The sequence below is a fragment of the Phyllobates terribilis genome, unplaced genomic scaffold, assembly GCF_046119375.1.
Source record: "Phyllobates terribilis strain yellow unplaced genomic scaffold, ASM4611937v1 Scaffold_1__5_contigs__length_1240528914, whole genome shotgun sequence".
NCBI lineage: Eukaryota > Metazoa > Chordata > Amphibia > Anura > Dendrobatidae > Phyllobates > Phyllobates terribilis.
The window spans coordinates 1,008,498,651-1,008,520,538 of NW_027362761.1; positions in this window are offsets into that span (position 1 = coordinate 1,008,498,651).

Here is a 21,888-nt window from a genome sequence, read left to right on the forward strand (position 1 = left end):
TGAGGAAGGTGCAGGAGCCCAGGAAGAAGTGGAGGACAAACTGATGGAAGACTCATCAGATGAGGGAGACCTTGATCACATTTCTGTTGTGCGAGGTTGGGGGGAGAGGACAGAGGAAGGAAGCATGATTGTTACCTCGCCACCAACACAACAGGGACTTGGTGCTCCTGGATGCGCAACACACATGAGTGCCTTCTTGCTGCACTACCTGCAACATGACCCTCGAATTGTGAGAATTAGAAATAATCCTGACTACTGGGTTGCCACACTGTTAGATCCCTGGTACAAAAGTATATTTGCAGAAATTATTCCTGCCATAGAAAGGATTGCAAGCATGCAGGAGTATCAGCAGAGACTGTTGCAGAATCTTACATGTGCTTTTCCACAAAATACCAGTGGTGCACGAAGTGAATCTCACAGTTCCAACTTGCCAACCGTGGGACCGTCAAGTGTTCAGCACTCAAACCGTAACAGAACCACAGTATCTGCTGGTAACATCAATTTTGCGGAATCATTTCACCACTTTTTTAGCCCATCCTTTGCAAGGCCACAGGAGACAAGAAGTCTGACACATAGTCAACGCCTAGAGACGATGGTACAGGAGTATCTCCAAGTAAACATTGAAGCCACGACTGTGTCACTGGACCCTTGCTCTTTTTGGGCTTCCAATCTGGATAAATGGCCGGAGCTAGCCACTTACGCCTTGGAGATCTTGTCATGCCCCGCAGCCAGCGTTCTGTCTGAACGTGTGTTCAGCGCTGCTGGTGGTGTGCTGACAGATAAGCGCATGCGGCTCTCCACTGATAATGTAGACAGACTCACGTTCATAAAGATGAACAAATCATGGATCCGAATCAACTTTTCTACCCCTGTGTCATCCTGGGGAGACTAAAAGCTTGATGATTGGTTAAAATCACCCTACCAACCGTTTTAAGCTTTCAAATTACTAATCATGTTTATCTGTATCTTGGCTGGAAAATAATTTGGGCTTTGTAGCAGTGTGCAGCACTGATTCTATTAGGCCATCTATAATAAGCTCCACCAGATTTAAAATTTCTAATCATGTTTATCTGTATCTTGACTGGAAAATAATTAGGGCTTTGTAGCAGTGTGCAGCACTGATCCTATTAGGCCATCTATACTAAAGCTTCACCAGATTTAAAATGAATAATAATTTTTAGCTGCATCTAGCCCGGAAAATAATTTTGGGGCTCCGAGATGCGCAAGACACATAAGTGCCTTCTTGCTGCACTACCTGCAGCATGACCCTCATATTGTCAGAATTCGAAGTAATCATGACTACTGGGTTGCCACACTCTTAGATCCCCCAAACTTTTCGATCAACCTTTTCATTTTAATAAAGACCAAAAAAATGGTCATTTTTGAAATTATAAGCATTAGCAGGTTGTTAGAAACTGAAATCAAACAGTTTTCAACTCAAAACTTTATTCTAAGTGATGTTACATTTTCACATAGGACCCCTTGTTCGAAAGGAGCTTCTGAACTCTCTCGTCCATTGAATTTGTCAGGTTTTGGATGGTTTCTGCTTCAATTGTTTTGCATGAGGACAGAATACCCTCCCAGAGCTGTTGCTTAGATGTGAACTGCCTCCCGCCATCATAGACACTCCTTTTAATGATGCTCCAAAGGTTCTGAATGGGGTAGAGGTCAGGGGAGCATGGGGGTCACACCATAAGTTTGTCCCCTTTTATGCCCATATCAGCCAGAGATGCAGATGTTTTATGTGCAGCATGAGATGGTGCATTATCATGCAGAAAAATAATCTTGCTGTGAAATACACGGTTCTTCTTCTTGAACCATGGCAGGAAGTGCTGTTTGAGAAAATCCACATACATTATGGAGTTCATCTTTAGCGCCTTCAGGGATCCTAAAGGGGCCGACAATCTCTCTCCCCATGATTCCAGCCCAAAACATTACTCCACCTCCTCCTTGTTGGCGCTGTAGCCGTGTTTGCGTGGGGTGTCCATCAACCAGCCATCCTCCACTCCATCCATCTGGACCATCGAGCGCTGCACGGCACTCATCCGTGAACAAAACAGTTTTGAAATCAGTCTTCATGTAATGTTTGGCCCACTGGAGCCGTTTCTGCTTGTGTGAAGTGGATAGAGGAGGTCGACAGGATGGCGTATGCACAGCTGCAAACCTCTGAAGGACCCTGCATCTTGTTGTTCGGGGGACGTTGGAGGCACAAGCAGCTTCAAAAACTTGTCTGCTGCTATGACAAGGCTTTTTTGCCGCTGCTCTTTCAACCTGACGTAATTGCCTGTAGGAAAGAGTCCTCAATTTGCCCTTATCAGCACGCACACGTGTGTACTGTGAATCAGCTACATACTTCTTGATTGCCAAGACACTTCATCCTGATCATCGCTCAATGTTGATTGTAGTCATGCCTTGACCTAAACACTCCACAATTTGTTGCTTCTCAGCAGCCGACACATCCTTTTTCTTTCCCATTTTGGCAGAAAATGTAGGCTGCTTAATAATGTGAGACAGCCTTCTTAAGTAGTCTTGCCTTTCATTGGACACACCTGCCAAACTAATTAGCACAGGTGTCTGCAATTGCTTACAGTGATATAAAGAGCCCTGACACACATCACCATCAATGAGTTTAACTGACAAACAAACAAATTCTTCCCTTATCACTCCTAAACACTTTTTGCATAATAATTTGGAACACAGTGTACATGTGCTTTTCCACAAAACACCAGTGGTTCACGTAGTGAATCTTACAGTTCTAACTTGCCAACCGTGGTCTGTATGGAGTTGTTCAATAAAGGGCCCAAAATTAAGATAACATAGATGGGAGAGGTCTCTATGAATAGGAATTCCTAAGTATTTGATACCCTGTGAGGGCCAGGCAAAGGGAAAGTTGGACTGGATGGAATCCTATATGGATTTGGGGAGGGAGACATCGAGGGCCTCAGACTTCGCTGCATTGATTTTAAAATTTGACCATGTAACAAAGTGATCTATTTCAGCCATAACAGCATGGATAGATATATGTGATTGAGTGATATATACTAGGACAACATCAGCAAATAGAGAGCACTTGTACTCGGTGCCTCCCACCTCAATCCACCTAATATTGGGGTTATGGCGAATTGATGAGAGCAGGTGCTCCGTCACTAGGATGTATAAGAGAGGGGACAGAGAACATCCCTGCCTTGTCCCATTGGTGATTGTGAAAGGTGATGAAAATGTTCTGACGCGCACCCTGGGCCTTGGGACACCCGGAGCCGGACCCTTTTTGGTGGATGCTGGTGGTTGTAGTCTCCGTGGCGGCAACCCGGTTCCGTGGCTCAGGGCGGTCAAACCAGTGGCGGAACTATTTATGTGGTTTTGATGTTTAAATGTCCGACTACGCCACCCGTGGATTGCGGTCAGAGTGAACCGCCGCTCCAGGGCAGACCGCTGAGGCTGGTGTTGTGGGTGCAGCAGAGCGTAGCATAACTCCCCACAGGAGGAGTATAGCCTCAGGGCAGTGTATGCGGAGGATGGGGGTGATGGTGCAGGGCAGCAGCAGTAATGACACGGAGTCAGTGATGCAGTCCAGGGCCTTTACTCACAGTTCTTATTATCCAGACCACGTCTGCAGGTAACGGCTGCCCACGTCGTACTGTGCTCACCAGGTGAGGGGCTCAGACAACTCCCATATAACTTTGGAGTGCTTCACAGGACCCCCTTTGTGTGTCCTTTGTCTGGCCTTTCTTACCAACCCTTCTGTCCGGCTGCCTCGGGCCTCCTCTTGGTAAACTTGGCGCCAGTTTCCCTGACCCTATGTGGTGCCTTCCTAGCGGGTGTAGCGAGGGGCTGCGCCACATAAAATGTCACAGCCTCCTGTTTCTAGCTGAGGGTCGTTTCCTGCCTCCACTAGTTTCGGGGACCGGTCTCCCCCTTTGGCCTGACCCCTCCACGCAGGTGGATTCGGGCGTGCGGTGGCGACTCACCCGTCCGCACCCCTGAGATCCCTTCGTTCCTCGTTCCTGGAGCCTTATCCGCTCCTCTTCCTTCCTTCTCCCTCTTCCAGGCCTGGGCCTCTGTTACTAGGCCCGCCTCCGGAGCAGAGCTCATGCAGAGCCCCTGCTCCCTGCCACTTCTGCTCAGACTTCTCTGCACTGAGCTAAGATGGTGCCCACCTTTTATACTCCCTTCTCAATGCACCCAGGAACTGCTTCCTCCCTGCTCCTGCACTACAGGGTTCCCCTTCCTCAGTGTTCCCTCCCCCCACTCCAGCCAGGGACAGGGACTGTCGTGCCCATCTCAGAGGCATATTGGTCGCCCTGCCCCATGGCAATGTGGTGTAATGCATGCAGGTGTCGGGTCCTGATCCACACTACATCCTTACCTGAGAGTGAGATATCACACCTCTGGGTGAGGTGCAATACCTCTGTAGCAACCGAGCCCTCAGGGTGCTACAGTTCCATTTATCTTCAGCCTAGGTGACGTATTGCGATACAGGGCCGTGATTTTGGCTATAAATGGGTCCCCTAGACCCCTACCCCAAGCTTTTTAAGAGAATCATATATGGCGTGCCAGGAGACTCTATGGAATGCTTTCTCAGCATCCAACGAGAGTATCTAATTACAAATTTTTAACTGCATCTAGCCCAGGAAATACTTTGTGCCTAGTAGCAGGGTCTGCTAGTCAGCGGATTATCCCGGCTGTTAAGCAAGCTACACCACCTGTAGTTTGGACACTTCATTTTTTCAAAGGAAATGCTTCGGGACCACGGGATACTCAGTGAAGAGCATCAGGAGGCACCCCAAGGCATAGGGGCTCGGACTGGCAGTAGGATGCCTTGCGGTGGACAGCCGAGCTCGATCCTTATAAAAGCTTTTTAACTGCAGCAGCTTTAGTGGACGCTACTGGAGCTGGAATTACGCGGCTGCTGGCATGAGACTTGCCCTCCAATAGATCCTTGTAAATGGATTTAAAGTGTATTTATTCAAATTAGAGAGACAATTTAAATTAAAAAGCTTAGAGCTGCCTCCACCACAGGGGGGCTCGCTCGACCCACCAGCGGACAGGCACCAGTATTGGGAGAGGGGGGCTGGCCGTCAGGATTCACCGCAGCTCTGGCACAAACCCGGCGACACGGAGGTGGCACGGGCAGGAGCGGACTGAGCGTGTCGGCTTCTCACTTTTTGGATTTTAGAAGGGCATGACATGCCTATATCTGTGTCTCCCCCTCCTTTTACTCCTCCACCTCTTTTCTTTTCGCATGACTATATGTACTTGTCACTTTTCCATGTGTTAGTTGTGTCTTCTGAGCAGTTTGTCAGCTTTTGGACACCTTTGAAGGTGTTTTCTATGTGTTTCCATGTGTTTTTGTTTGCCTGCCATTGGTTTTAACGGTGTTCGAAGGTGTTCGACGAACAGTTCGACGAACAGTTCGGCGAACACACGGGTGTTCGACGAACCGAACCGAACTCGAACACTACGGGGGTGGCTCAACACTACACTTAACTGACTCTTTTCCTCCACAAGGCAGTTGCCAGCTGAGGCCGGTGTTGATTTCCTCAGGCTTCCCCGCCCAAACAATGCTCCGTCTTCTGGCGGCAGTGGGCGGTCTCCGGTTTTACCTGCTGAGTCCCTAGTCCATAACACGGCATCTCACGTGTTCGGCTCCAGAGAACCTGCGTCTCTTCTCTAGCCGGCTTGACTCCTCCGGTCCACTGCACTCGGCTCTTGCTCCCAGTACTGGAGCCAGTAGCCTGGACCCTCTCACACTGCTCTGCTGATCAGGACCCAGCTCCTCTTTCCTGTGCAAACGTCCTCGTCTCTTCCTCTCTCTACCCACGCCACCAGTTTCCCGGTCACCTGACCTCCCAGCTTTCACTCCAGACACTCCCCCAGCTTCCCAGTCACCTGACCCATGTGCTTGAAGTCTGTCTTCCCCTGCAACCAGAGGCACGGTCCCGGCAGTTCCTGGTCCTTTGCTCTGAAAGTACTTACACCTCGGTCTTCCCCCTTACACTCCCGCTCTCCTTTAGCCCGCCATTCCACGGGCGAGAGTTCCTTCATCAAACGTTCACATTCTTGTAGTTCCTGGATGATACGGTACCATATAAATTGATCATGTTCGTAACGGTGAAGAGGCACTCCTGCTGTTGTCCGTTCTGACCGGCGTAACTCAGTTTGACCGATGGGGGGTGCAGGGTCACTCAGATTTCCAATCTCTGCCTGCCCGGTGTCTTCAACCGATGTTGTTCCCTCACCGCCTGCACTGGGGACTGCAGGTAATCGAGTGCTGTGGCTCGGAGGAAGAATCAACAACTCTTCTTCGTCCACATCGTGGATTGGGCCAACTGTGACAGGACCCGCTCTAGAAGCAGGTGATTCTTCTCCATCCTCATCATCTTTAGACAGACAGGGTCGCAGCATACTACCATGAACCACTCTGGTAAGGGCTCCATCAGCCCACTTGGGTTGAACTTCATACACAGGTCCTTCAGTGCCAATCCTGCGCTTCACTCGGTGCGGGGTTCGTTCCCACCGCCTACTCAATTTGCCCTGGGGCCGCCTGTCCCGAGCCAACACCCGCTCCCCAGGCCTCAGAGCTGACCATTGAAGAGGCAATGTCTCATGATGTTTGAGCTCCTGAAACTTTAGTTGTACCAACCGTCGGAGGGTCTGCAGTTGGTGCCGATGTTCCCGAACCCAGGAAGACACCCCCGTCCTTGGGTAGTCCTCCTTGGGGTCCAGCTCTAACTCGGTAATCTCTCACCCATTTCACCCAAACAGCAAGGTATAAGGAGTGAACCCCGTCGTACTATTCACTCGGTTGTTGTAGACCCACACCAGCTCGGCCACAAACTCATGCCACCATACCTTCCGATCTACTCCAATTTGCGGAGCATTTGGATCAGTGTCCGATTAAAGTGTTCACAGGCCCCATTTCCTTGAGGTTGGTAAGGAGTAGTCCGTGACTTCTCAATCTTGTACAACCGGTGCAGCTCTTCCATCACCCGGCCTTGGAAGCAGGCGCCTTGATGGGAATGAATCCTCTTTGGGCAGCCGTACACCCGAATGAAGTCTTGGCAGATGGCCTGCGCAGCTGACTCGTCGGTCTGGTCTCTGGTCGGGGTTACTACCGCAAACTTTGTGAAGTGGTCTGTCATTACCAGGCAATGTTCATACCCGAGATGCTCCTATCCAACAGTCAAATAGTCGATCATCAGCACCTCCAAGGGGGCAGAAGTCACAACAGTTTGTATGGGGACCCGCTACTCTGGGGGCTTAACCAGCTCACAGCTTCGACATCTTTGACAAGAGTCCTCTATTGTTGCGCGCAGCCTCTGCAACCACTGAAATGTCTTCTCTGGTCCGAAGTAAGCCCCTCGTTCATGAGCCTCCTTAGCCACTACTCCAACCAACTTCTCTGGGATCACCACTTGCCAGGTGGTCCCGAACTCTCACAGTAGCTGCACCCATGGGTACAGCAGCCCATTTCGCAAACACAGTCTCTCCCATTGTCCCAGCATCTTCAGTGCTCCCGGGGACAGGGTACTCCTCTCTTCTCGACTGGGGACTTGCCGTTAAGCCACCCATTGATGTAATTGAGCAACTACTCTGTCAGTCTGTTGAAGTCGGATCCAGTCATCTCTTGGCCGCCCTAGCATTTGTTCTTCCGACGTCTCTCCGATCTCACCCTGCGCCACGGCCAGCCGTCCCACAAAACTTAGGAAGCTAGGGGTCTCATCCGCCTCCAAATCCTCATCGCGGTCATGATCAGGTCGTTCATATGTCACTCTGGAGAGGGTGTTGACGTGAGTATTCTCTGTCTTAGGCAGGTAGGCAATCTTATATCGGTACCTGGCCATGCGGGCCACCCACCGCTGCTCCAGGGCCCCCAATTTCGTATTCTCCAGGTGGGCCAGCGGGATGTTATCTGTTCTCACCAGTACTTCGGACCCAGACAAATACTCTGCAAACTTCTCGGTCATTGCCCAAACCAGAGCCAGCAACTCTAATTTGAAAGAGCTATAATTTATCCGGGGTCCTCTCGGAGTCGTGAAGGGAGCGGCTGGCGTACGCAATCACATGCTCTTTCCCCTCCTGCACTGGGGATAACACGGCTCCCAGACCACGTAAGCTCCCATCAGTGTGGAGTATGAAGGCTTGGGACAAATCCGCATACGCGAGTATTGGGGCCTCGGTCATGGCCATTTTTAGGGCACAGAAGACCTCTTCCTGGCTGCTTCCCCACCTAATCGCCTGATTCTTGGAGCCCGCCGGCACTCCCTTAAGTAGCTCGAGCAATGGGTTGGCTATGCGGGTGAAGTTCTTCACGATTTTCGGTAGTACCTGGCAAGTCCCAGGAAGGCCCAAACATCCTTCACTGTCTTCGGGATAGGCCACTCCTGTACGACAGCCACCTTTTCCTTGGTGGGCCTGACTCCTTCACCGGACACAGTATGACCAAGATATTCGATCTGTTTGCGGAACAGGTGGCACTTCTGGGGCTTCACCTTTAGGCCATGACTCTGTAGGCGACTCAGTACTTGCTCCAGTCACTGGAGGTGCTCCTCGAAGGTGGCAACATAGACAATTATGTCATCAAGGTAAATCAGTGTCGCCTCGAAGTTTAAATTGCCCAGGCATCTCTCCATCAGACGCTGGAACATCCCGGGGGCGTTAGTCAGGCTGAAGGGCATCCGATTGAACTCGAACAGTCCTATGGGTAATATGAATGACGTCTTCGCACTGTCATGTTCGGCCACGGTCACCTGCCAGTATCCACTAGCCAGATCCAAGGAGGAGAAGTATCTTGCCTACCCTAAGGCAGACAGGGACTCTTCGATTCGGGGTAGTGGGTAAGAGTCCCGTACTGTACAGGCATTCAGTCGTCTATAGTCCACAGAGAACTGCAGGGGCTCATCTTTCTTCCGGACAAGGACAATCGGGGCTGCCCACGGACTCTGACTATCCCGTATCACACCATTCAGTAACATGTGGACTAGCATCTCCTTAACCTCTTTATACATCTGGGGAGGTATCTGCCGGTATTTCTCCCACACTGGGCAGCGCTCCCCATGGGAATCTCATGGGTAATGGCTTCGGTGCAACCAAAATCATCCTCATGGCGAGCAAAGACTTCCTGGTACTTCTCCAGCACCTCCTCAACCTTCTGCACCTGTCGAGGTATAAGTCCCGTCAATTCAACCCACATTCGATCTAGGATTCTTCGTCCCCCCTTTGCACTAGCCTGGGGGGCTTCCGGCGGCACGGTGACCGCCAGAGTCCAGGGGTCTCCTCGTACAGCGAACAGCTGTACCACATCAGGTTGCACCAACTTTTCTGGCATTCCAGAATCTGTGCTATTTCTGCCCTGGGAGGGAGTGGAGATCATCTTCGCCCAGATTAACACACCGCACTATAACATTGCCACCCTGGACGGTGGCCAGTGTCCGAGCCACCAAGAGTCCGGGGGGTACTTTGTCCATTGATGTTTGTTCTATCTGAACTTCAACCCCCTCAAGAGGTGTGCAGGCCCATGCGGATCACATGAGTACAGTTTGTCCGGGCGGTAAGGTGAGCGCCGTAGCTGCTGTCACTATATTTTCCCCAGGATCTTCCCTTCACTCGACTACTCCTGAGCCTGGGCAGCGCGGATTAGTTGTTGAAAGACCCTCCTTTGGGGGGTTCGCGGGTCCCACTGGTCTAGAGGAATCTCCTTTGGCTCACTAATCAGGATTTGCCCGATCTCTTTCAGCACATTCATTCCGATGGTCACCGTGGGTCCACTTCTGGTTCCCCCTGCAACCAGGACGACTCCTTTTTTTCCCACATCTTTTCCACACACTCGGATCTTCATCCACACCACCCCTGCGACTGGGATGCGTAATTGATTAGCTGCCGTGAGTCTAATTACTGGTCCCCATTCAGGCCGCGTTATCTCTGGAAATCGCTGTTGGAAGTAGGCTTCTGTCATCGTAGTCACCTTGGATCCCGTGTCAATCAGGCAGTGAACAGTCCGACCTTTATTTCGGCGCAGACAGTCAGGCTGGTGGAAACCAGGTCCTTGAGACTTCCTCTTTTTCTTTCCCCTTCCTCATGCTGTGTCCCCCAAACACGTAGCCCGCTGGTTTAATGGCTGCCGTGATAGGGGCAGCCCTCGGCTAGCACAGCCCCTGGCGTAATGTCCTGTGCCTCCACACATCTAGCAGGTCGTGTCTCTGTCTGTGTAGGGCTGCCTCACTCCCCTATGGAACTGCAGGGGGGGTCCTGAATTCAATTCTTTCCATTACTGGAGCAATCGATCTGGGTATCTCTGGTGTCGGGGCAGGGGTCTTCTTGAGACTGGACCATTCATCCCGCATCTCCTGTATCTCCTTTCGCATCTCTCCAGCCCATTCCGGTTCAGCTGCAGGCGGGGTGGGTACCTCGTTACTCCGGACCATCCCTGCCAGGGCCATCACCCCCATCTCCTGCTCTCTCACACGTGCCTCCGCCCCCACTTCTCGAAAAGTCATACATGGGTTGGCGCGCAGGCGCTCCCGCAAGGCCTGCTTCAGCTGCACATCCCTGAGGCCTGCCACAAACTGGTCCCTTAAGATCACGTCAGGGGGGCACAATCCCAAATTCCCCATGTCACCTTTTCAAGTGATATAGGCATGCACCCTCTGTAAGGCATTAACTTACTGCGTCACAGTCTTCCCCTCCTGCTGCACTTGGTGAAACAGCCGTATCCTCAGCTCTCCAACATTGGTGGGATCTCCATGCATCTCCTCCAGTATCCGCACCACTTTTTCTACAGTATACCGGTCATGAGGAGGGCGGTACATCACGGATTGTCAGGCCTCGTCATCCAGGGCCAGTAAGGCTATTTCGGCTTGCATAGCTGGGGTCATCGGATGCATCCGTAATATACTCCTAACTCTCTCGATCCAGTCCCACAGCATCATATTGTCCCCGGTGAACTTTGGGAGATTGCTGAGCATGGCCCCCAGTAGCAAGTTAGATTTAGGGGCTCCCAGGATGGACTGCTCTGCAGTGTCTGTGTCTAACGACTGCATCCTGCCGACTACGCAAAATGTAACACGGGTACTTTAGATACAGCGACACAGAAACACAGAGCAGCCAATACAGGGTTAATAAACAGGGGAAGTTTATAATAATAGGGTCAATCGCCATGCAGGGAGTAACAGGGAAAAATATGGGGGAAAACAAGGAAAGTAGCAGGTAAAAGTTTTTACCTGACAGTTCACTGTTTAACTAGATATAGCAGAGTCAAAGCGGTTGGAAATGACAGTTTTTACATGTAGCTGACTCTTTTCCTCCACAAAGCAGTTGCCAGCTGAGGCCGGTGTTGATTTCTTCAGGCTTCCCCGCCCAAACAATGCTCCGTCTTCTGGCGGCAGCGGGCGGTCTCCTGGTTTACCCGCTGAGCTGGGCTCCACAGACCCTGCGTCTCTTCTCTAGTCAGCTTGACTCCTCCGATCCACTGCACTCGGCTCGTCCTCCCAGTACTGGAGCCAGGAGCCTGGACCCTCTCACACTGCTCTGCTGAGAAGGACCAGCTCCGTTTTCCCGCGCAAACGTCCTCGTCTCTTCCTCTTTCTACCCATGCCACCAGTTTCCCGGTCACCTGACCTCCCAGCTCTCACTCCGGACACGCCCCCAGCTTCCCAGTCACCTGACCCCTGTGCTCGCAGTCTGTCTTCCCCCTGCAACCAGAGGCATGGCCCCGGCAGTTCCGGATCCCTTGCTCTGAAAGTACTTACACCCCGGTCTTCCGCCTTACACAACCTTTTAGCTTTGGCATGTGTAGGATAAACAATATTTTATGTCATTACAACTGTGGGACCAAGGGCTGGCTGCTGTGCTGAGAGAGGGTGGAGTAGGGTGAACACCACAAACTACTGGACTGTGAGAGAGGTGCAGGCGAAGATGTTACAGTGGATTTTGAAGGATGAGGTGTGCTCGGTGAAGCAAAAACAGCTGGCATGTACGCTGAAGTTACAGCTGAAGGGCTCTCACTCAGCCTGACTGAAGTTGGTAAACAAATAGAGGTTCTGCGGCCGGAGACCTGTGTGACAACACTTGGCATTGTGGCAGAAGAGGAAGAAGCAGCAGATGTGGTTTATGGGGCTTCCGATGGTTGGTGAGTAGTGATTGGCGAGCGCTAAAATGCTCGGGTGTTCGATGCTCGTGTCGAGCAAATTGGAATGCTTGGGTGCTCGACCCGAGCAACGAGCCCAATGTACGTCTATGGGAAACTCGAGCATTTTTCAGGCGGCTCCCCCCGGTGGTCTGCAGAAGGCCTAAAAATTTGATGGGAACAGTGCTCAAATGACATGGGAACAGCATGAGGAAGACCCCTGGAAGCATTTCTGACTCCCAGGTCACTGCTGTCAACACCGTTGTCAGAGGCATTAAGCCATTTTTACAGACTCACAATAAAACATACAAAAAGTAAACCAGAATGGATTTTCCTGGGAAATATGTTAAGGAACATCCTTTCAGGGTAATGACTTGTATATAAGGAAAAATAAATAACCAAAACCAAAAATACTCTCCACACCTTGGGCTATGTTCACACGTAGCGTTTTTAATGCGTTTTTGCACTTTTGAATTGCTTTCAAGCGTGACAAATGCATTCACCAGGAAATGTAATTTTAACCTTTTACAACCTTATCTGGCCATGTGGTGTGTGAGACATGATCAGACACATCCTGTTTCATTTATGAAGGAGGGATTCTGAAAGTCACAAAGCCTATTTTTATAGGGCCATCAGACGACCTTTACTATTCTTAAAGGGCCAGCAGTCGGCCCTCACTATTGTTAGAGAGCCATCAGCCGGCTATGCTTTGTTGTTCCCATTACTAAATAGTGCGTCTTCTATACTCTTACTGTTATTGCGTATGCAGTGAGTGGCAGGGCTGGCCAAAATTTGGACGCACCCCAATACCCCTTTGAAGAGACTTAAAGGAGAGCCTACTGAAAGCAATGCTCCCATTGTTAGGAAGTGGGTCTCCCATACTGTTTGCCTATGCAGTGAATGTAAGGACTGGCGAAAATTTGGACCTACTCCAATGCCTTTTGGAAGAGACGTAGAGGAGGGCCTCCTGAAAAAAAATGTTCCCATTATTAGGAAGTGGATCTTCCATAGTGTTGACCTATGTAGTGAATGCAAGGGTTGCCAAAAATTGGGAGGCACTCTAATGCCCCTTGGAAGAGACGTAGAGGGCCTCATGAAAAAATTTGCCCATTATTAGGAAATGGGTCTCTCATAGTGTTGGCCTATGCATGAATGCAAGGGCTGCCAAAAATTGGGAGGCACTCCAATGCACCTTGGAAAAGACGTGGAGGAGGGCCTCATAAAAGAATGTTCCCATTAGAAAGGAGCGGGTCTCCATACTTGTAATGCCCAAGCACTAAGTGTATGGGCTGACAAATATTTACCCCTGGGGGGTATACATGAACATACTATATAAAAAAAATTTTTACGGCCATCATAAACACCCTTTAAAAAAACTATGTGGGTGTTGCATCACGGACCACGGTCACCCTGGTGATATGGTGGTGGAGGATGAGGATGAGGAGAAGGAGGAGGACAAGAGCAAATAGACCAAATCAGTAAGCGTATACCCATGTGTGGGTGTGAAAAGGTGCATGGGAATACACCTCCAAAAAAAAAGACACTGGATTTGAGTTTATGTTATGCTGCTATCATTCGGTGGTGTTGAGAAGTCTGGCCCAATCCAGCCCTTGTTCATTTTTCTAAGAGTCAGCCTGTCAGTTGACCGGCGGATGCACTTATCAGTTATAATTCCACCAGCAGCACTAAGAACCAACTCTGATAAAACGCTAGCGGCAGGGCAGGCCAGGACCTCCAAGGCATAGAGAGGCAGTTCATTCCACATGTCCAGCTTGGATACCCAATAATTATAAGGCACAGAGAAATCATAGAGGACGTTGGTACTTTCGGCAAGGTAATCCCTCACCATCTTCCCAAACTTTGCACTCCTTGTGAGAGTACCCCGCGCCTCAGGGCCTGTAAGATAGAAGGGGCTGAGAAAAGTCTCCCAGAACTTTGACAGTGTTACCCTGCCTCTGCTAGATTGGAGTTCTGTCTCTCTCGGCTGTACTCCTTGGTTGTCCAGCGAACTGTGACCTCTGACGCCAGCGTTTTAAGATGGGAATTTTTTTAATAGATCCGCAACAAGGGCCTTCTAGTACTGCCCCATTTTTGTAGACCTGTCCGCCTTAGCAATAAAATATATAAAGTTCTCCTTGTGGCGTTGGTCTAGAAGTGTCACCAACCAGTAATAGCTGTCACCCAAATTTTTGAGAATGCAAGGTTCACGGGAAAGGCAGGGTAACATAAACTCAGCCATGCGTGCCAGACTGCTAACATGCAAGACTTCTTGTCTTCACCAAGAAGATGACTGACCATGTTCTCCTCCTCCTCCTCCTCCCTGTCCTCAGGCCATCCACACTGAAAAGACGGTATCACAGTTGTGCAGGTAGTGACGTCTATAGCACATGAAACTAACTAGCTCCTCTTCTTCCTCCTCTTCCTCATTGTCACACAATTCACGTTGGGATGAGATGAGGCTGGGCTGCGTATAATTACCCTGTATGGTTCCTTGCTCCATCTCATCATGTTCCGCCTGCATTGCATCCTCTTTGATTGTGAGCAGAGAAGCGGAATGGTGATGCTACTTATGGCATCATCGCCGCTCACCATCTTGGTGGAGTCTTCAAAGTTTTGGAAGATGGTACAGATGTCTGGCATCCATGTTCACTTCTGAGGTCTTATGTGTGGAGTCTTAACTGAATACCGACAGCCTTGTTGATGCTGGTAGTCAACAACTGCCCTCTTCAGCTCACAAATCCTTCCGAACATCTGCAGTGTAGAGTTCCAAAGCATGGGAACATCACACACCAGTCGGTGAGCCGGAAGATGCAAATGCTGCTGAAGCACGGCAAGGACAGCAGAAGCTGTAACTGACTTTCTAAAATGGGCACACAGGCGGCATACTTTGACAAGCAGATCCGGCAGCTCCGGGTAGCTTTTGAGAAACCGCTGAACAACGAGGTTAAGCACATGGGCCAGGCATGGTACATGTGTGAGCTCGCCTCGCCTCAGAGCCGCCACCAGGTTCCGGCCATTGTCACACACGACCATGCCTGGCTGTAGGTTCAGCGGTATCAGCCACAGATCTGCCTGCTCTTTCAGAGCTGTCGACAACTTTTCAGAATTGTGCAGTTTGTTACCTAAGCATATTAGCTTCAACACAGCCTGTTGCCTCTTGGCTGAGGCAGTGCTGCAGTGCTTCCAGCTTGTGACTGATGTGGTCTTGGAGATGGAGGCTGAAGAAGAGGAGGAGGCTGAGAAAGATGAGGTGCAGGAACTGTAGATTGTGGGGGCAACCCTGATTGACCTAGGGCACGCAATCCTCAGCGTCGGGAGGATGTGTTCCGTCCCAAAGTCCGACTGGGACCCGGCTTCCACTATGTTAACCCAGTGTGTTACGGGGAAGGTTGCCTGCCTTCTGTCTGATGCCACCACACTTCTTCTTCCTGCCTGTTGGGGTGCTCTGCATCCCTTCCCCTGTGTGCGGCTGTCCTCACTCTGCATGTCCTCCTGCCAGGTTGGATCAGTTACTATATCATCCACCACCTCGTCTTCCACTTCTGCACCCTGGTCATCCTCCTGACTTTCTGGCAATTGCGTCTCATCATTGTCCACCTCTTGTGACACTTTCCCACCGTCGCCTTCGTGTGTCCGTGGCTGCTCAAATATTTGGGCATCGCTACATGCGATCTCCTCTTTCCCCGCTTCAAGTGGACCAGGCGAGTCCCGCATCTATAAATGGAAAAGTGAACAGCTCTTCGGAGTGTTCAAGTGTGGGATCAGTTGTCTCTAGGCACTCGGCATGGTGGGAGGAAGGAGGATCAGGGTGGGGAATATACGGTCCAGACTCACGGCTACTGAGACTTGACTGTGTGCAAGACAGGGTGGTGGTGGTGGTGGCTAAGTGTCTGGAAGAATTTTCTGCTATCCAACCAATAACTTTTTCACACTGCTCTGTGTTCAATAGTGGTGTTCTATGGTCCCCTATTAATTGGGACAGGAAGGTCGAGCGAGGAGATGTGGCTGTTTGTTGTGGCACAACTTCAGCTTGCCCACGGCCTCGGCCTCGGCATGCACCATTACCATCATGTCCAGTACCCCGTACCTTGCCACGTGCCTTTCCCATTTTAAATGGAGGACAATATCTTCCACGCTCACTACAAATGGCTGAATTTGGAGCGAATTCATATGTGATCTGTGCGACGGACAAACCACAGTTTTAAATAGCTGGCCTGTAGGTAACTGTTTTTAACAGTAAACTGGTGTCAATAATTTCACTGACACACTGAAACAAAATTTTAATGGAGGACAGAAATGGCAATATTTTCAGCGCAATTATATATGATCCTTGTGACGGACAAACCACAGTTTTAAATATCTGGCCTGTAGGTAACTATTTTTAACAGAAAACTGGTGTCAGTAAATTCACTGACACACTGAAACAAAAATTTTAATGGAGGACAGAAATGACAGAATTTTCAGCTCAATTATATGTGATCCCTGTGATGGACAAACCACAGTTTTAAATGTCTGGCCTGTAGGTAACTATTTTTAACAGCAAACTGGTATCAATAATTTCACTGACACACTGAAACAAAATTTTAATGGAGGCCAGAAATGGCAGAATTTTTCAGCGCAATCATATGTGATCTGTGTGATGGACAAACTACAGTTTTAAATAGCTGGCCTGTAGGTAACTATTTTTAACAGCGCCGACCTCGTGCCAATAAGTTCACTGACACACTGCAACAAAATTTCAATAAAGGTTAGAAATGGCAATATTTTCAGTGCAATTATATTTGATCCGTGTGACGGACAAACCACAGTTTTAAACAGCTGGATTTTTAGCGCTGTAACATGGAAAGGACCTGGCTGTATTCTGCAGTGCCACCAAGCAAATGGCGCAGATAAACGGTGTTCTCTGGATTGCTTTTTAAGCAAATAATCAGGATTAAGATAAAAAAAATATATATTCCTTGCCCTTGATACCTGGGCTTATTTCCGCAAATATCTGTAAAAGCACCAGAAGACAGAACTGGAATGGACTCTCTTGCTATGCAGTCTGCTATATACCCAGCCTGCCTGCCTATCACTGATATCTCTGCAGCTGGATTAGTCCTCAGAAGGACTGTGAGTTGAGATGGATATGTGTTTCTAATATAGTCTGGTATACCTACACTGACTAGAAACAAGCAAATCTCTCCCTAGCTCAGCAGCAGCTCTCCCTACCCTTTCTGATTCTGGAGTAACTGTGATGAGCATGGCGGTGCCAGGACTGATATAGACCTGATGACGCTGTGCGGCCAGCCAATCACTGTAATGCCACAACCAACATGGCTGTGGCATTACAGTGTGTGGCAAACAATCTCTGCATGTTCAATGGCTCTCTAAAGAGCACCAAACATGCACGGAGAGGACCTGAGCTTCCTCCGAGCAACCCTGGAAATACTCGGCAAGCACCGAGCATCTAGAGCAGTGAGATGCTCGGGCGAGCACCCAGCAGTAGCGAGCATGTCGCTCATCACTATTGATGAGGTCTGCTGATCCATATTTTATCACAGTAAGATTGTCAGACTTAAGCATGTTGAGCGCGCATGTGACGGCTTCTGCATGTAGTTGTCAAATTATTGCAATTTTTCCCTCTACTGAGTTGTTTTTTTACAAAGTTGGCAGATAACATGAGTTGGCTCATCCTTTGCGATCTCAAAAATCACCCAGGCTAGGCAACTATTGCCACCTTTGTGAGCTGCAGACCCACGACATCTGCTGGCCACAGCCACAGTTATGGCTGGGGATGCAGTGCTCGGCGTGGATGCAATGCTCTGTGTCTATGCGGTAGGCCGCAATTTAACCTCATTGTCTTCCTCCTCCCCCACCTCCTCAGATGAGCAACTCAACTGTATGCCTCTGGGTTCACACCAAGTGGGATCTACAACCTCATTGTTATCCTCTCTGTTCTCCCATTCCTCACCCTGAAAGTCATCCTCCTCCTCCTCTTCCTGCCCTGACAGCACATCACTGTCTGTGTGTGTCTCAGGTATCTTAGTCTCCTCAGGATTAACTCCCCCCACAGGGGTTGATGTCTGGTGACGAGGGTCAGGGTTCCGCTCAGACCCTACTTCGTCTGGCCCAGCATAAAAAAAAATTGGGGCAGATGTTTTCCTCCTCTTGAGTCTACAGTGAAGGAAATAATTATTTGATCCCTTGCTGTTTTTGTACGTTTGCCCACTGACAAAGACATGAACAGTCTATAGTATTAAGGGTAGGTTAATTTTAACATTGAGAGATAGAATATCCCAAAGAAAATCAAGAAAATCACATAGTATAAATTAGATAACTTTATTTGCATTTTGCAGTGAGAAATAAGTATTTGATTCCTCTGGCAAACAGCACTTAATACTTGGTGGCAAAACCCTTGTTGGCAAGCACAACAGTCAGACTTTTTTTGTAGTTGTTGATGAGGGTTGCGCACATGTCAGGAGGAGTTTTGGTCCACTCCTCTTTGCAGATCATCTCTAAATTATTCAGATTTTGAGGCTGTCACTTGGCAACTTGGAGCTTCAACTCCCTCCATAAATTTTCTATGGGATTAAGGTCTTGAGACTGGCTAGGCCACTCCAACTTAAAGTGCTTCTTTTTGAGCCACTGCTTTGTTGCCTGTTGCCTTGGCTGTATATTTTGGGGCATTGTCTTGCTGGAAGACCCAGCCATGACCCATTTTTAATGTCCTGGCGGAGGGAAGAGGTTGACACTCAGGATTTTATGGTACATGGCTCCATCTATTCTCACATTGATGCGGTGAAGTAGTCCTGTGCCCTTAGCAGAGAAACACCTCCAAAACATAATGTTTCCTCCTCCATACTTCACAGTGGGGGCGGTGTTCTTTGAGTCATAGGCAGCATTTCTCTTCCTCCAAACACGACGAGTTGAGTTAATGCCAAAGAGCTCAATTTTTGTCTCATCTGACCACAGCACCTTCTCCCAATAACTCACAGAATCATCCAGGTGTTCATTGACAAACTGCAGACGGGCCTGCACATGTGTCTTCTTGAGCAGGGGGACCTTGCGGGCACTGCAGGATTTTAAATATTTAATGTGTTACCAATGGTTTTCTTGGTGACTGTGGTCCCAGCTGCCTTGAGATCATTAACAAGTTCAGCCATGTAGTTTTAGGCTGATCTCTCACCTTCCTCATGATCAAGGATACCCCATAAGGTGAGATTTTGCATGGTGCCCCAGATCAATGTTGATTGGCAGTCATTTTGTTTTTCTTTCATTTTCTTACTATTGCGCCAACAGTTATCTTCTTACTTAAGGTTTTGTAGCCCATTCCAGCTTTGTGCAGGTTTATGATCTTGTCCCTGACATCCTTAGAAAACTCTTTGGTCTTGCCCATGTTGTAAAGGTTAGAGTCTGACTGATTAATTGGGTCAAGGGACAGGAGTCTTTTATACAGGTGACTGTCAGACAGCTGTCTTTAATGCAGGTAAAGAGTTGATTTGGAGCGTCTAACTGGTCTGTAGGAGCCAGAACTCATAATGGTTTGTAGGGGATCAAATACTTATTACTCACTGCAAAATGCCAATAAATTTATCTAATTATACAATGTGATTTTCTTGATTTTTGGGGGGATATTCTATCTCTCAATGTTGAAATGAACCTACCCTTAAAATTATAGACTGTTCATGTCTTTGTCAGTGGGCAAACTTACAAAAACAGCAAGGGATCAAATAATTATTTCCTTCACTGTATGAATCTTTGGAGCAGACCTCTGATGCCCATGACATAGAATGAAAGAAAGAGGAGGAGAGGACACTTGATGTAGTGCTTGTCATCCACTGGAGCACATGCTCTTTCTGGCCCTCATCTACAAGGCATACTGCTGTGTGGCTGCCAAAGAAAGGGAGTGGAGTAGCCCACCCAGTAACAGAAGTTGTCAGTTGTCTTTGGATAGGACATGTCGATGTTGATTCGGTAGAGCTTTCACTAACATTACCACCTACGCCACGTACACCTTGAACACCAAGCCTATTCCTCCTTCCACAATGACCTCGCTTCTTCCCACTCATATTGGATGTACCCTTCCCTTTTTTTATCCAGATGTTTAACAAATCTATGCCCAGACCTGTGAGTCACCTGTCAGTAAATTAGCAATCAGTTTCTATTTGCTCAGATAGTGTTGCTGGAGCATGCTATTAGCAGCCAAAAATTTATACTGTGGAGCTCTGGATACAGCAGAATCTCTGCGCAAAAAAAAATTACAAGCTGAGATATGGCCTGCTGTATGTGTCACTGCAGTATCAGAAGAAATTAGATTTTTTTTACTGTGAACGGGCCCTGTATACTGCTGAATCTCAACGCTAAAAAATGACAAGCTGAGATGTGGCCTGCTGTATGTATCATGGTAGTAACAGATGAAATTAGATTGTTTTACTGTGGATGAGCTCTGGATACAGCAGAATTTCTGTGCAAAAAAATTAGAAGCTGAGATGTGGCCTGCTGTATGTATCACAGTAGTAACAGAAGAAATTATATTTTTTACTGTGCATGAGCCCTGTATATGGCTGAATCAGATCACAAAATTTACAAGCTGAGATGTGGCGTGCTGTATGTGTCACTGTAGTAACAGTAAAAAAATAGATTTTTTACTGTGTAACCCTGGGTACAGCTGAATATCAGCACGAAAGTATTAAAAGCTCAGATGTGGCCTGCTTTATGTAGCACAGTAGAAAAAGAAAAAAACAGAGTTTCAAAGATGTACTCCTGCATGGAGCTCAATATCAGCACAACAGAGTTCTATGCTGAAATGTGGCCTGGTGTCTCTGTTTGGGCCACACTTATAGCAAAAACGATTGATCCGCTGGAAGATTGATTTCACAGCCTCACAGAATCCAATCTATTTAAACTATCTGACTTAGAAGCAACCGCCTAGCTAACTATCTCAATCTATCAGTATCCAGGAGCAGCAACAGGTGCAGCCTCTATGCACTGTAACACTGACAAAATGATGCTAAAACAACATGTACACTCTTTATATGGAGAGGGACATGTGACTTCAGCAGCCAATGGCACAAGCCCTTGTGTCTGGACGTTGTGGATGGTTCCTGGGCCGTGATTGGCTTGCCGGAATATGCACAAATTAAGTTAAGAAAAAAAAAGGAAAAAATTAAGATTGACAGCCCGCCGCTACTCAGACCTCTTCCCACCCCCTTTCTTCATCAAACACGCCCCTCCCTCTCATTATACAGCACCACTATCCTAGCCAACCTCATAAAAAATACAGTAGTGGAATCGAGATCATTTATCGCACTTTAGCTGAATTGGGCCAATTTTCAGTAAAAACTGTTGGGTGTCGATCACGAATCAGAATGTGCAATGTTCATGCCAAATTTGAGAAAAACAACATTTTCCCCACATGTTCGCTCATCTTTATTTAAAAGTTCGGTCTTCTCAGCATAATTTTTTACCACTTTACCATTTTCATCCTGTAAAAATCCTATAGCATCTTTGACTATTCTTTTACTTTTTACATACCCCCAAAATCCTTACTTAATGCTTTTGATATCTCTTGCAAGCCCTAATTCATTATCAGCTTTAGCTAATCTGATAAATGCCCTGCAGGTTCTGCAGACAGCATTATATTCTTCTTTAGATATGCCTCCCTCTTTCCATTTGATAAACATTTCTTTTTTCCTTTTTAGCATGTGTTTAAGTTCTGTGTTCATCCGTCCTGGTTTCCTTAAATGCTTCCTATTCTTCCCTCTTTGAGGAATTGGTAACGA